A 13,636-nucleotide genomic window follows, 5' to 3' on the forward strand; every position below is an offset into this window, starting at 1 on the left:
TTGTATTCAAGGATCGCTACACCAACACTACATGGCATCAACACCCTGTGGCCAAGCCAGAAGTATGCCAACACAAGGATCATAGACTACTCATGCCTCCTGTCAAAGGTTAGTCGAATTTTCCTGGCAATCTCTTAATGTCTTCCCTTCCGATTTTTATCCTCATATGTCACCAACTCATGCTTACACCGCAATAATGCCACTGTTACGTGCTAAGCAGGGGACTTAATGTTGATGGTAGTTTTTAGTTCAGGGTTAAAATTGTAAAACCTCATAGTTAATGTGTTGTCACTCCGCAAAGAAACAGAGCCATGTAAAGTGATGAATGTTCAGCCTCTCGTATTTATTGAGCAACTCAATATGTTCACATGAAATTTATCCAGACTGGTGCATGTAGCAACAATCTCAGACTAAGCAATTGATCCACCATGGATTAGTAGGTGCAAAGTCCTACCCAAAATCAGAAAGCAAAGAACAAAGGAGCCGCGGAATAGGAGCAACAACGAGAGGAAGCGTGGCCATGCCATAGGCCAGCCGGCGCCACTTGGCTACGCCCCATGCTATCCAACCGGCCCTTAATCCTTTGTCGACCAATCAAGTCGCTTTAAACCTGCCATACTCCCATGAGTTGTGGATGGGACCATACTTGCCGGCCCTATTCCCCATTGACCAATCAGGTCGCATTAAACCTACCACGCACACCAGAAGTGTGGACACGCTCGTACTTGGCCGGACACCTCTCTTTTACTGACCAATCAGGTTGCTCTAAACCTTCCACAATATTAAAAGAGGTGGAATTGCGTCAAGTGGTCACCATGCCAAATTGGCTTCCCAAATATTGTACAAACAACTGGGAACGTTTGGTAAACAATTTTAGTATGAGTTACATACCAAAAGTTTTGTATGGATGTTTAGCATAACATACTAAAAATTAAAATCAATCGGAGTAACGAGCTAAGATATACAACACAAAAGGAGAGCTAGGTTGTAGCTGAAAAACTGACAGAATCTCTCCTGAATTCTTCCTGAGTTTTACTGTCGGGATGTTTTCACCTCCTAAACGAGCTCAAAACCTGAATATTCCAGCGTGGGAGATAGGAAATTCTTTTTCAATCAGAATGGAGGCCGGACCATCAAAATCCGAGTTCGTACGAGAACTCTACAACGATTTTAGTGAGGGTCCCACATCTGAATTTTCTGATTATGAAATTTCATGAGTTAACACAAATTTATGTGAATCATCTCAGCAATCCAACTTGGATATCCAACTTAAATGGTTTATATTGAATTTGGGCCAATTATCTCAGCCATCCACGACCACATGCCACATGCCGCATTCCTCATGCGCTAATTAGGGTTTCGGCATGCCAAACCCTAATTTAGACAAAGATGCCAGGCGCTGACAGAAGGTAGCCATAATCAACGGCTACCCTTCCTCATGGGATGCAATCTCAGGAATCCGAGTTCGCCACCGAGCTGGAAGGCTTGTGCAAGTTTTAGGCGACCAGCCGCCTAAATCTAGTGGCCATGGATACGCCAGGCGCCACTTGCACCATCGTGCCACTGGCATGCACGAGCCATGCCAGCCATGCTGCATTGCCACTGGCGTACACCAAACGCCACTGCGCCATTATCAGGCGCCAATACAAAGTAGACATAATCAACGGCTACCCTTCCTCATGAGATGCGTTCTCAGCCATCAAAGTTCGCCACCGAACTGACAGACGTGTGGCAAGTTTTTAGGCGACCAACCAAAATAAGCCTACTAGCATCACATGCTATTTTTCTGCGGCAAGCCTCTTGATTTTAACTTGCCACACGTAGCAAAGTGCTACATGTTTTCCACGAAAACACTCGAGACATCAAACATGTCACAAACTGGGGATACTCATAAGGGTATTGGTCTGGAGGTTTACAATGTGCGGCGTGCAATACGCCCGTTACAAGAAAGTGTCATAAAGCGGGGCGGTTAGTAATGGCAAGAAGTAATGGTGTAAACGGATCCTTCATTATGGAAACATAATTCCCGACGTTACACGTGACTCCACTCTTCCAGTACTCAATCGTTTCCACTTTCTACGAGACCAGGGTACGTTTTATTACGACTTGTATAAATAGGTTTCACCTATTTTCCACCAGACAACAATTTTTGGTCAAGACAACAACAAAGTATCCAAAAATCACCTGATAGCTTTTCTTTCAGCTATCCAGTTCTACTTTCTGATACAAGTCACAAACAACCACACTTTCAGAATCAACGATTCTGGTCTCTACAGTTTCTTCGCTTCCTTCCCTAAGACCAACCCTTCACCTTCACTTTGTGACCGAAGCAAACCTGGAACGGCCATTTCTTGGTTTAGGCCAGATTTGTACAGATTGATCTCTCCAATCAAAAGTACTCCCGTGCAGTACATTGTTTAGGGTCTAGACTCGTTTCTCATCCACACACACGAAATTACCAAAAACAACATAAATCGTTTTCACCCTCAAACAACATGTAAAACATTGTTTCCTAGGATGAAATCCTCACCTCATACCCATGGATAATCACAATAGCATTTAAACAATTACGTCGATGTCTTATCTATAAAGTTTAATGGTTAAGAAATAAACCTCGTATTGTATTCCTTAACGAAAAAGCAGGGGTCTAACAACACCATCCAATATTTCGCTTAGCAATATGTATGGACTAACTCCGAAATACTTTCTAGAGAATCAACTAGACAGTCAGACTCAATCTAGTTATCTCAAGGAGTTAATTTGTTTTGATTTACTCGAGCTAATAGAAATCAGCGAGTCTTTAATCAAACACAAGGAATAACTTGGTTGGTACCAAAGACCAATATACAAGGATCAATCAATGACAATCAACAACCAAAGGTTATATTACTCTAATTGATGATCTAACGCACAACCTGTATTATTCCAATTACAAAGATAAAACAATATAATGCGGAAATTGAAATAACACAGACACCAGAAATTTTGTTAACGAGGAAACAACAAATGCAGAAAAACCCCAGGACCTAGTCCAGATTGAACACACACTGTATTAAGCCGCTACAGACACTAGCCTACTCCAAGCTAACTTTGGAATGGACTGTAGTTGAACCCCAATCAGTCTCCCACTGATCCAAGGTACAGTTGTACTCCCTATGCCTCTGATCCCAGCAGGATACTGCGCACTTGATTCCCTTAGATGATCTCACCCACAACTACCCAAAATCGCAGGCTTTGACAATAAACAAATCTGTCTCCCACAAACAAGTCTATCAAAAGATCAATCTGTCTCCCACAGATAAACCCTAAAGGTTTTGTTCCGTATTTTGATAATAATCAAGGTGAACAGGAACCGATTGATAATCCGGTCTTATATTCCCGAAGAACATCCTAGAGTTATCAATCACCTCACAACAATCTTAATCGTATGGTAGCGAAATAAGACGTTGCGGAATCTCAAATAATGAGGCGAAGATGTTTGTGATTACTTTTTATATCTTTCATATCAGATATATCAATCTCAAGCCAATCAATCTGATTGTACTCGTACGATAGAAGATGCAACATCAGATCAAACAACTACGATAAAAGTAGTATCGGTCTGGATTCACAATCCCAATGAAGTCTTTAAGTCGTTAACCTGGTTTTAGAAGAATAAAACCAAAGGTTAAAGAAGAACCGACTCTAGTATGCAAACTAGTATCACACGTGAGGTGTGGGGATTAGTTTTGCACAATACTAGATGTCCCCCTTATATAGTCTTTCAAATCAGGGTTTGCAATTAAGTTACCTTAGTAACAAAGCAATCAATATCCACCGTTAGATGAAAACCTGATTTAAATTCAAGCTAATATTTCTCAAACGTTAGATTGAAAACTTAGCTTGTTACACACACTTGATAATGCACGCTTCTAGGTTTGTTAATCGTACCCAAACGTATGCACTTGTTGGTTCAACAATAGTTAACCAAAAGGTTACCCATATGAGCATTCCATATTAACCACGTTCTTCTTCACCATAACTAGTTCAAATAATTTCAAATGAACTAGTTAGAGAGTTGTTCAATTGCAAGGAAATCTCATGTACTACACAAGACACAATTGAAGCAAAGATGATTTGATTCACTTGAATCGGTTCATGAACTTTTATAGCCACGGTTTGCAAACTGCATTCCTTAGTCTTTTTAAGTTTAAGTTCAGAAATCATCTTCAGATATATAACCTTCTCAAGTTCGCAGACTAGGTTCGCGGACATAAGTTACCGTGCAGAGTTTAAGAACTCCAGCAGAAATTCTCGGGTTTGAGAACTTTACCGGTTTTCGGACTTAGATTCACGCAAGTAGTTTGTCAACTCCAGCAGAAATTCTCGGGTTTGAGAACTTCGGCAGTTAGCGGACTGAGTTCGCGGACTTGGCTCATGCCATTCTTCCGGTTCTCTTGATCAACAAAGTTCGCAAACTTTGGTTCAAGGAATATGACTTATACATAAATGTGTTTCCACATCAATGCTTATGTCCACCATTGGTTATGTAATCTAAACTCTCATTTCAATCATTGAAACATTCTTAGAAGACTTTATATAGTTGTTACACCATTTATCGTCAAAGCATTTTCAAGATGATTGAAACATATTATGACTTCCGTCACATGGTAAAGATAAACTTGATCGAAGCGAAAATCTTACCAACACATATTTCGAGATATAGATAGGCGAGGTATACTCGGCTCGAAATACCAAATGTGTATAATCCAAGTCTATATATATATAGCATACGACTTCTTGTCTCAAAGAGTAGGAGATAAAGTAGATAGACTTCTTGTCTCAAGTCTTCACATACCTTTTTGTCGAGAAGTTCCACCGGTTCCTTGAGTAGTTCTTCTACTTATATGATGAATAGCCATGAATTCCTTGATCTCAACTACACTTCTATCCTAGTCCGAGACTTAGCTATAATAGACTAGAAATCAAGACTTATAGTTTTGATCACTAACATTGACAAACATGCTTGAGATAGCAATTCATGCGAGTTTGACCGAGCAATGCTCTAACACTTAATACTATGTCTATCTAGAGTGTTCATGCTTCGCAGTTTTGTTTTCAATATGCACGACTTGAAAGATATGTTGGGGAATGAAACAGTTTAAGTCAAATATCACTAAACTCAAGTGGAAGGATGATGTTGTCGTTTTAGCTTCTTACCTCTTCACTTCTTCAAGTCTTCGCAATACTTGTAATGTCTCAAACCTAATACTTTCAAGCTAACCTATACAAAGTTGACTCTAGTACATAATCAAGCGACTCTTCAATGAGTTTTGATTCACTAAAATATGACAACCAAACTTGACATACCAACGCTTGGTGGGTTCAATTGAGCTATGCTCTAACAATCTCTCCCTTTGTCAATTTTAGTGACAAAACTCTTACAATCATATGGATAAACAAATTACAAGAATTCATTACACATACGCTTGATTCCCGAATTCAACAACACAATAACCTGTATACATTCAATCCTTAAATGTCGTTGTTGATATTATAATAACAAAGCTAATACTCCCTCTAAAGGTGAGATAGGTAGATTTCATCAATCCGCATGTATTTGTTATACCAATTAATAGGGTTCCACACACCATTTTTGATAACCAATATCAAAACCGAAACTACAAAGTAATTTGTTTTGATATGTTATCAAGGAAATAATTGCCGGAAGAAATTTTCCCAATTTAGTTTAGCAAACCAAAAATCAACCAAGCACCTTAGTTCCTTTGCTAAACCGATTATACAAATACCACCGCTTCGTTCGATAAGACCAAAATAAAAATAACTCTATTTTTCTCATCAAGTTCTAGTTATCCATATAACTTAGACCTTTAAATTTCAAACAAGACAAGTAATAGGTTAGTTAACTAGCATTTATTGTTAAGGCATTCGATTAGATTTGAATAACCGAAACCTCCACTTCGATAAGTCTAACTAAGATTAAAATAAACTTAGTTTCTCTTTCCGGAATCAAATTGGACTAAACAATCCATCCCGTAAACCTTTTCTTTCGTTAAGCCATAAATAATTCATACAAACCAAAATAAATCAACTTGCATAATTATTCACCTCAACCGGAAGCAATTGAAACAACATAGACATTATAGTACCGCAATTGCACCTAAATTTTGTAAGCCTAAACGATTGATACCACATAATAAAGCAAGATAACAATAGTTTTTCTTAACCGGAAACAATTGAATTACATACACATCCATACACACATAATAGAATAAAAACATCAATTGTACCGAAATTTTGTTAAGCAAAAGCAAAATATATATGAAATAAAAATCAGGCATTTCTTAAAAAGGAAAACAATTAACTGACAACATTGTTACCTCAAATTTCGCATCCTCTTCTCCAATATGTTTGCATCTTCGTCTAGGGAGAATTGATATCTAAATATCATTATGTTGTCATCCTTATGAAAAAAAAGAATAACAACAACCAACCTTTACCAGAGAAAGGTTGAAAACCGGTTTTTAACTATTGCAAGCAAAAGTTGAAAACCATCGAAACACATATGCTTTTATGCTAAACCAAAACCGATTCAACATATTGTGACTTTTTCACATATTGTTTCTATCATAACCCCTCATGATCCTTTGATAAAGCCTACCAACATGGGTTAGAACTTAATCCTGCTAAATCAAAAAGTCACCCAAACCATAAGAGTTCACAACATTATGAGATCGAATATCAAGGTTAGAAAACCGAAATCAAACATCCCATAAACATAAATGCAATACCCCGTAAATATTAAATAAAGAATCAAGTATTGCAATTACCTCTATCTTGTAGGGAATTGAATTGCGAAAACAACGCAAAAAGAATGAGGTCATTCCGAGTTCGGACGAAGAAGTTATGGGCAAAATAGTTTTACACTTCTTCGTATGAGGACCTCTCACTAGGATCGGTTCCACATATTGCACCTATCACTAGGATCGGTACCCCAAGTGTTACTTGTGACGGATCACAACACCAAACTGTTTTGGACATAACTTTTGCATATGATGTCCGAATTCAGTGATTTTTGGATCGTCTTAACCGTAAAAACAAGAGATACACATATATGATCAGTAGATATCAACATCATAAACTCACAATTACCGTTTCTATCAAAACCTCAAATATAGAGAGAGAAAATATGAGTATAGAAGAAAGAAATCTCCTAAAGATGTTAACTAGTCATATAATAACCGAGAGATCATGTGCTCAGTTTCATGTGCTTCGTCACCTTTCAAAAAACAATTGAGCACCAAGGTGAGTATGCACATTCTAACACAACTAAGATGTGTTGAGTTGATTCTTGTCTTGTTCGTCACGAGTGACTAAGACAGAATCATAATTATGACCTCTTGCTTGGTTTGTTTTCTCTTGTTCCATCTCTTGTTTTTCTTCTTTTACTTGTGATGAAGAGTGTCATTATCACAACCTTTACTAGTATAAGAGATTTCAGACATAATGTCTTTCTTTAGCCTTTCAAGAAGACTCTTGTAATTATTGTCACCAACAATTAACAGATGAGAGTCATTCTTGTGACTAACTTTTGGTCCCTTATTGGCTGTGCGGACTTCGGGACCCATTTAGAGTTGGGTTTCGCAGGAGAAGCTTTCTCCTTCATACCATTAGGATCATTGTCCTTTTGAATATTTTGCGAAATACCCTTTATCCAATTTGGAACATCAGATCTTGTTTTTGCATTTAAAAAACCATATCTCTCTCTATAATTGGGTCTTTTGTGAAATGAACTTGTCGAGTGATATGCAAAATTTGAACTATCATTATAATAATTCTTTTGCCTAAACTTAGGACAATACCGATCTGAGTTCTTATGAGGAGAAAACTTAGCCAATTCGTTTGATACAATAAAAAGTGCATCTTGCATCTTACGAACTTTGCATCCCCATTGCAAGTGCCCTTTATTACCATAATAATAACAATGCTTAGTATAAATATACGAAGTATGAGTTTTAATGTTACTTTTTTGTGGATCCTCTTGCATTGGAGCTCGATGAGTTTTCTTCTTCTTCTTATTTTTGTTCAACGTTGTTGCTTTCTTGACATTGGCAGAAATTCCTTCTTTGATTACTGCTGGTCGAACACTATTCTTAGGATTGACAAACTTTTCTTTTTTACAAGAAATATGAACGTCTTTGACATCAGTTGAAGCCTCTGGTTGAGAAGAATTTGTAGCTTTAACAAATTTTACCTCTTTGCTAATATTTGAAGCATTTATTCCCTTATATCCAAATCCTCGTGTATCACGATGATTTCTACTTGCTTCTAGCATTGAGGTTAACTTATTTGAGATTTCATTGGATTTTTTCAGTTCCAAATTTGCTTCTTCCAACGTCTTGATTTTATCAAGAGCACCAGCTAGCTCAGCCTCAAGGTATTTTCTCGTGAGAGATATGTACCTTGCTTCTCTTAAAAACTCTTTTGTTGATAGTCAATCCTTGCTTTAGATTCAACAAGTTTCTCTTCCAAGGATTGAATCTCCAAGGAAGATGTATTCTTGAGAGAATCTAATTCCTCTTTTAAGGAGGAAAGATCATGAAAAAGTTGTTCATTTTCATCTTGCAAAAAACCTAATTCTTCTAGAAGTTTTCCTTCTCTTTTTATCCCAAGAGTGAGTTCAATTGCACAAGAGTCAAAAGATTCTTTTAACTCTTGCAGCTCAGAAGTTTTTACACTCACATGATCAACCTTTTCATCTCCTACAGAAGATTTTTCAGACTCGAGGTCCTTGATCATCAGTACATGACTTAACTTAATCTCATCTTGAGAATATTCAGAAGTATTTTCAACTGATCTCGTAGAACTCGATGAGGATGTCCCTTCTAAGCATTTTTTAAAATCAAAACTTCCAAAGTCTTGCGATACGTTAACTGAGTCCTTCTTAAGTTTTCGCTCTCGCTTAACTTTCTTTTGACTCATGTCTTATAGGTTGGTTCACATCAAACACAGATTGTTAGATCTTTCGTGGTTGCCTGCTCTGATACCAATTGAAAAGGCGAGGGTACCCAAATATACCTCAAGCTAAAACTTTTCCTACCTATAGTACTTTCTCCTAAAGTGATTGTCTATGGACTGAGTCGAGACAACGCAACTAATCGGTTCACACTTAGTGTGATCGTCTATGGATACGAGATCGAGACAATACAACAACGAAGTATGTTTACTTGATGACAAGATTCGGACTTAACCAAACACAATAGGATTGCTTATCAAGTAAATAGGAATTAACGTTTGTGTAATTTACTTTAATTATAATAAAACAATTATAATGTGGAAATATAAGTCAAATGACACAACAAGATTTTGTTAACGAGGAAACCGCAAATGCAGAAAAAACTCTGGGACCTTGTCCAGAATTAAATACTCTAAGGATTAAGCCGCTATACAAAATTAAATTAACTTCGTATAGTTGAGACCAATCAACTAAACCTATAGTTCACCTAGTTACGTCTGTATTCCCACGCCTCCAACTTATGAATAAGTCACATACTTGGAACAATTCCTTTAGTTCGTATTCCAAACATTAAAGGAACAACAAATATGTTTGGTATCAACTCTCTTCAACCAAGTGATGTGAGTTCGACAAAGGCTCTTCTGTTTATCTCAAATAAACTCCTTCGTCGTGTTCTTAGATCTATCTTATTCTCAACTACCGAAGTAATTATTAAGATTTTGCAATCAATACTTTTAATCACAAAGAATTATATTGATGCCGATCTAAACAACTAATCAATCCAATCTACCACACGGATAAACCGATTATAGTTGGATCCTCTTATACCGAAACAAGTATTGTGCACACCAAAGATTATGAACCCCAAATCAAAAATCTTCAATATCTTCTTTGTCTTCAAATCTTCTTAGATCTTCAATAAACACTTGCGCACAACAACTTGAATCTCTTGTGATCAATCACGCACAGAACGGAGTCTGTAACAATGTATTATCACAAGATCTTACTTAGCACTAACAATAGTCTAAAGATCCATGTCGAAACTTCGATCTAGTTTGAGTGAATCTTATATCAGAATAAAATATTCTCAAACAAAAACAAACTAGGTGCAATCAAAGTTCAGCCACCGTTAGTCAATCAAATCAATCGAAAACACAAGATAAACCGCAATTATCTAGTTTCCCACCAACGGTACTAATAGAGATTCTCAATTCCAAAGAAGACTTAAACTGAGCGGCCGTAAGAGATTTCGCCTAATTAGGTTACTCTCCTCTCCGAATAGGCGGCTTCACCAGTAACAACAAAACCGAAGAAGTTTGCTATAGGAAAGCATTAGTTTGCTAGAAATGCGAACTTCAAGTATTTATAGACAAGGAAGTTTGGACACCAAGGAATTTCCAAAACCTAAAATATTCTCAAGATATGCAATATAATTCCAAATTCGGTTTCCACAATTCCTGGAAATGCTCTGTCCAAAATAATGACCAAAAATCTCTTTGGAAAATCTTTAACTAGTAAATGCACATTGCTAATTCTCATTTTCCTAAAATAAAATTAAGACCTTAATTAAAAGATTCTTAACTTTTTTATGTTTGGATCCTGGGATTTTCTTCCTGTAGCTATTAAGGAATAACTTTGAACAATTAAAGATAAACATTACTTCTTGTGTTCAAAGTGAGTCGACATCCTTACTTTGCAAGTCCTCTTTCATACTTAAAACCTTGAAATCGATTTTCCACACTTCCAAACAAGTTTAGAATTAGTTCCTATGACTTTCAAGAACTATGCGATTGATCAAGAACGTTCAATCACAAATCATGAGTTTAACGGTTCTACCAAAATAAGTTTCGGTTTTACCTCCATGTGAGTACTGTGCATAATCACACTAGCTTTCCAAAATTCGGTTGACTAGGTACTAGGATCGATTCCCCATATATATATGGTATCTAACTTACATGTGTTGCACATGTCCATAGGATCGGTTCCCCTTTTCCTAAAAACGTGTTGCACATGTCCATAGGATCGGTTCCCCTTTCTGCTATAAACTTGATGCACCTCATACAATGATCGATTCCCCTTTGTGATGTGTTGCACCTCTTACTAGGATCGGTTCCCCTTTACCCATATTTGGTCATACACAAATCGCAAATTCGATCATACCATCTCAGGTGATTACTTAAGATTGGTTTCACTAATAAAAGTCATACCAATACATAAGTCATGCCTTTGTGAATAGTACCAAGAACACGAACAAGTCATGAGCGGTTATACTAAAACACACATATTGGTTGTTCACAAGATATGAAATGAATAACAATACCAATAACGCCTAGCGATTTCCTTTTCGATTCATAAACAATTTTATGAACTTACTTCCTTAAAACACATGTAAACATTGCTTCCTAGGATGAAATAATCACCTCATACCAATACATAATCACAATAACATTTAAAAGATTATGTCGATGTATTATCTACAAAGTTTAATGGTTAAACAATAAACCTCGTATTGTATTCCTTAATACTATGTCTATCTAGATTATTCATGCTTCACAGTTTTGTTTTCAATATGCACGACTTGAAAGATACGTTAGGGAATGATACAGTTCAAGTCAAATATCACTAACCTCAAGTGGAAGGATGATGTTGTTGTCGTAGCTTCTTACTTCTTTATTTCTTCAAGTCTTCGCAATACTTGTAATGTCTCATATCCTAATACTTTCAAGCTAACCTATACGAAGTTGACTCTAGTACATAATCAAGCGACTCTTAAATAAGTTTAGATTCACTAAAATATGACAACCAAACTTGACATACCAACGCTTGGTGGATTCAACCGAGATATGCTCTAATATTTATCTTTTGTTTTTGTTTTTTACTTTTGTAATGATAATATATAAGTATCTCTCCCTCTGTGTGTAATTTGTTAACATATTTAATACAACCACTCACTGTTCCTACATGGTATCATATACCAGAAGGGGAATTTCGACTTTCTCCATTAAAATCTGAACTTTTTCCTCATAACCTCACCCACAACCCTAACTTTTCTTTACAACCTTCATCAACAATGGTGGGACAAACTAGTAAGTCGTTGAATTCCGTTGCAAACTCTTCTCAAAACAACAATAAAAACATCACCAACAATCCTAAAAATTTCCTCTATTACCTTCATTTTCATCATAACCACCATCATATCCAAAATATCAAAACATCCAACAACTACCGTTTTTACCACAAACAGATCCACAATCACAACCACCACCGCCTTCAAATTATTATCAGAACTTCCATCCACTACCACCATCTCCTCAATTTCATCAACCAACATTTTGTTTCACCCCACTTTCATTTCCAAATATCTCTAATTATGTATCTTTGAAACTTGATGGTTTTAGTTTTCTAGTTTGGAAGGATCAAAACTCTTCAATTTTGACTAATGTCAACTTTTTTGACTACGTAGATGGATCTATTGAATCACAACCACAATTTATATTAAATGAGAATATTCATGTGGTAAACCTCTATATTCAGAATGGAGATCGATGGGTCATTTTGTTGGTTCTTGCATCAATTTTATAGTTTTACCCTCTTTTGTTTCTGCATTGTTGGTAAAGGTACTGCTCTATAAATAGCTACGCTTGTCCAAGGTCTTCAAATAACGGTTATTTGCTATAAAATCTCAACTTTGATCTCAACTTCATTCTATACGGGGAGGTAATTCTATAATCTTTGAGATTCTTAATCAAATTAAGTATATTTCTATTCTTTGTCCGAAATTGGAGAACTTGCATCTGATAAAAACAAGTAACATATTATTCATAACTTACTTGTAGTGTACACATTATCTGGTCTTGGAAGAGAATACTCAATCTTTGAAATTACAATTCAAAACAGGGAAACTCCTACAAATTTCTACGTATTTAGGTCTAGGCTGATTAACCATGAGTAATAGTTCCAGGAACAGAAACAAGATTCTTTCTCTCCTTTAGTTATAGATCCAACTAATTCTGTTTTTTTTTTTGTTAGAAAATATTCATCTTCTCAAAATTTTTTTGTTGGTTCATCAAAACAAGGATATAATGCTTAATTTGTATCCCACTAGATTTCCTACAAATTCATATGTTCATACTATTGGTTGTAATTCTTTCAAGAAGGGTGAATTTTATCCCTCACAAAAACAAGTAACAAATTATACATAACTTACTTGTCAGATCTACAATAAACATGGAATTTACAAATAGGTGCAAATATAAATACCCCGCCTCCAAAAATGGATCTACTGTTCTTCGAAAGGCTTTTGTAGGAGTACATGTATCTTCACAAGTATCTCCACCAGCTTTCAATCCTTGGACTGCTGCTACAAATGTCAATACTTCTGGTGGTAACTCACTCAATGCTAGTACTGGTCATTGGAGTGCAAATGAGACTCGTCCAATTTGGATACCTTATTTAAGTACTATAAGTCACATGACCAATGATTCCACTATCGTGCTGCTGAGGAATTTGACGGGGATGAGCAGGTTATGGTAATGAATGACTAGCTACTTCCCATTACTTTAACTGGTTTCACTGTGTTACAATTTTTAGTTCTCAATCTTTTGTATTACAAAATGTTTT

Source organism: Papaver somniferum, chromosome 3 (genome assembly GCF_003573695.1).
Source record: "Papaver somniferum cultivar HN1 chromosome 3, ASM357369v1, whole genome shotgun sequence".
NCBI lineage: Eukaryota > Viridiplantae > Streptophyta > Magnoliopsida > Ranunculales > Papaveraceae > Papaver > Papaver somniferum.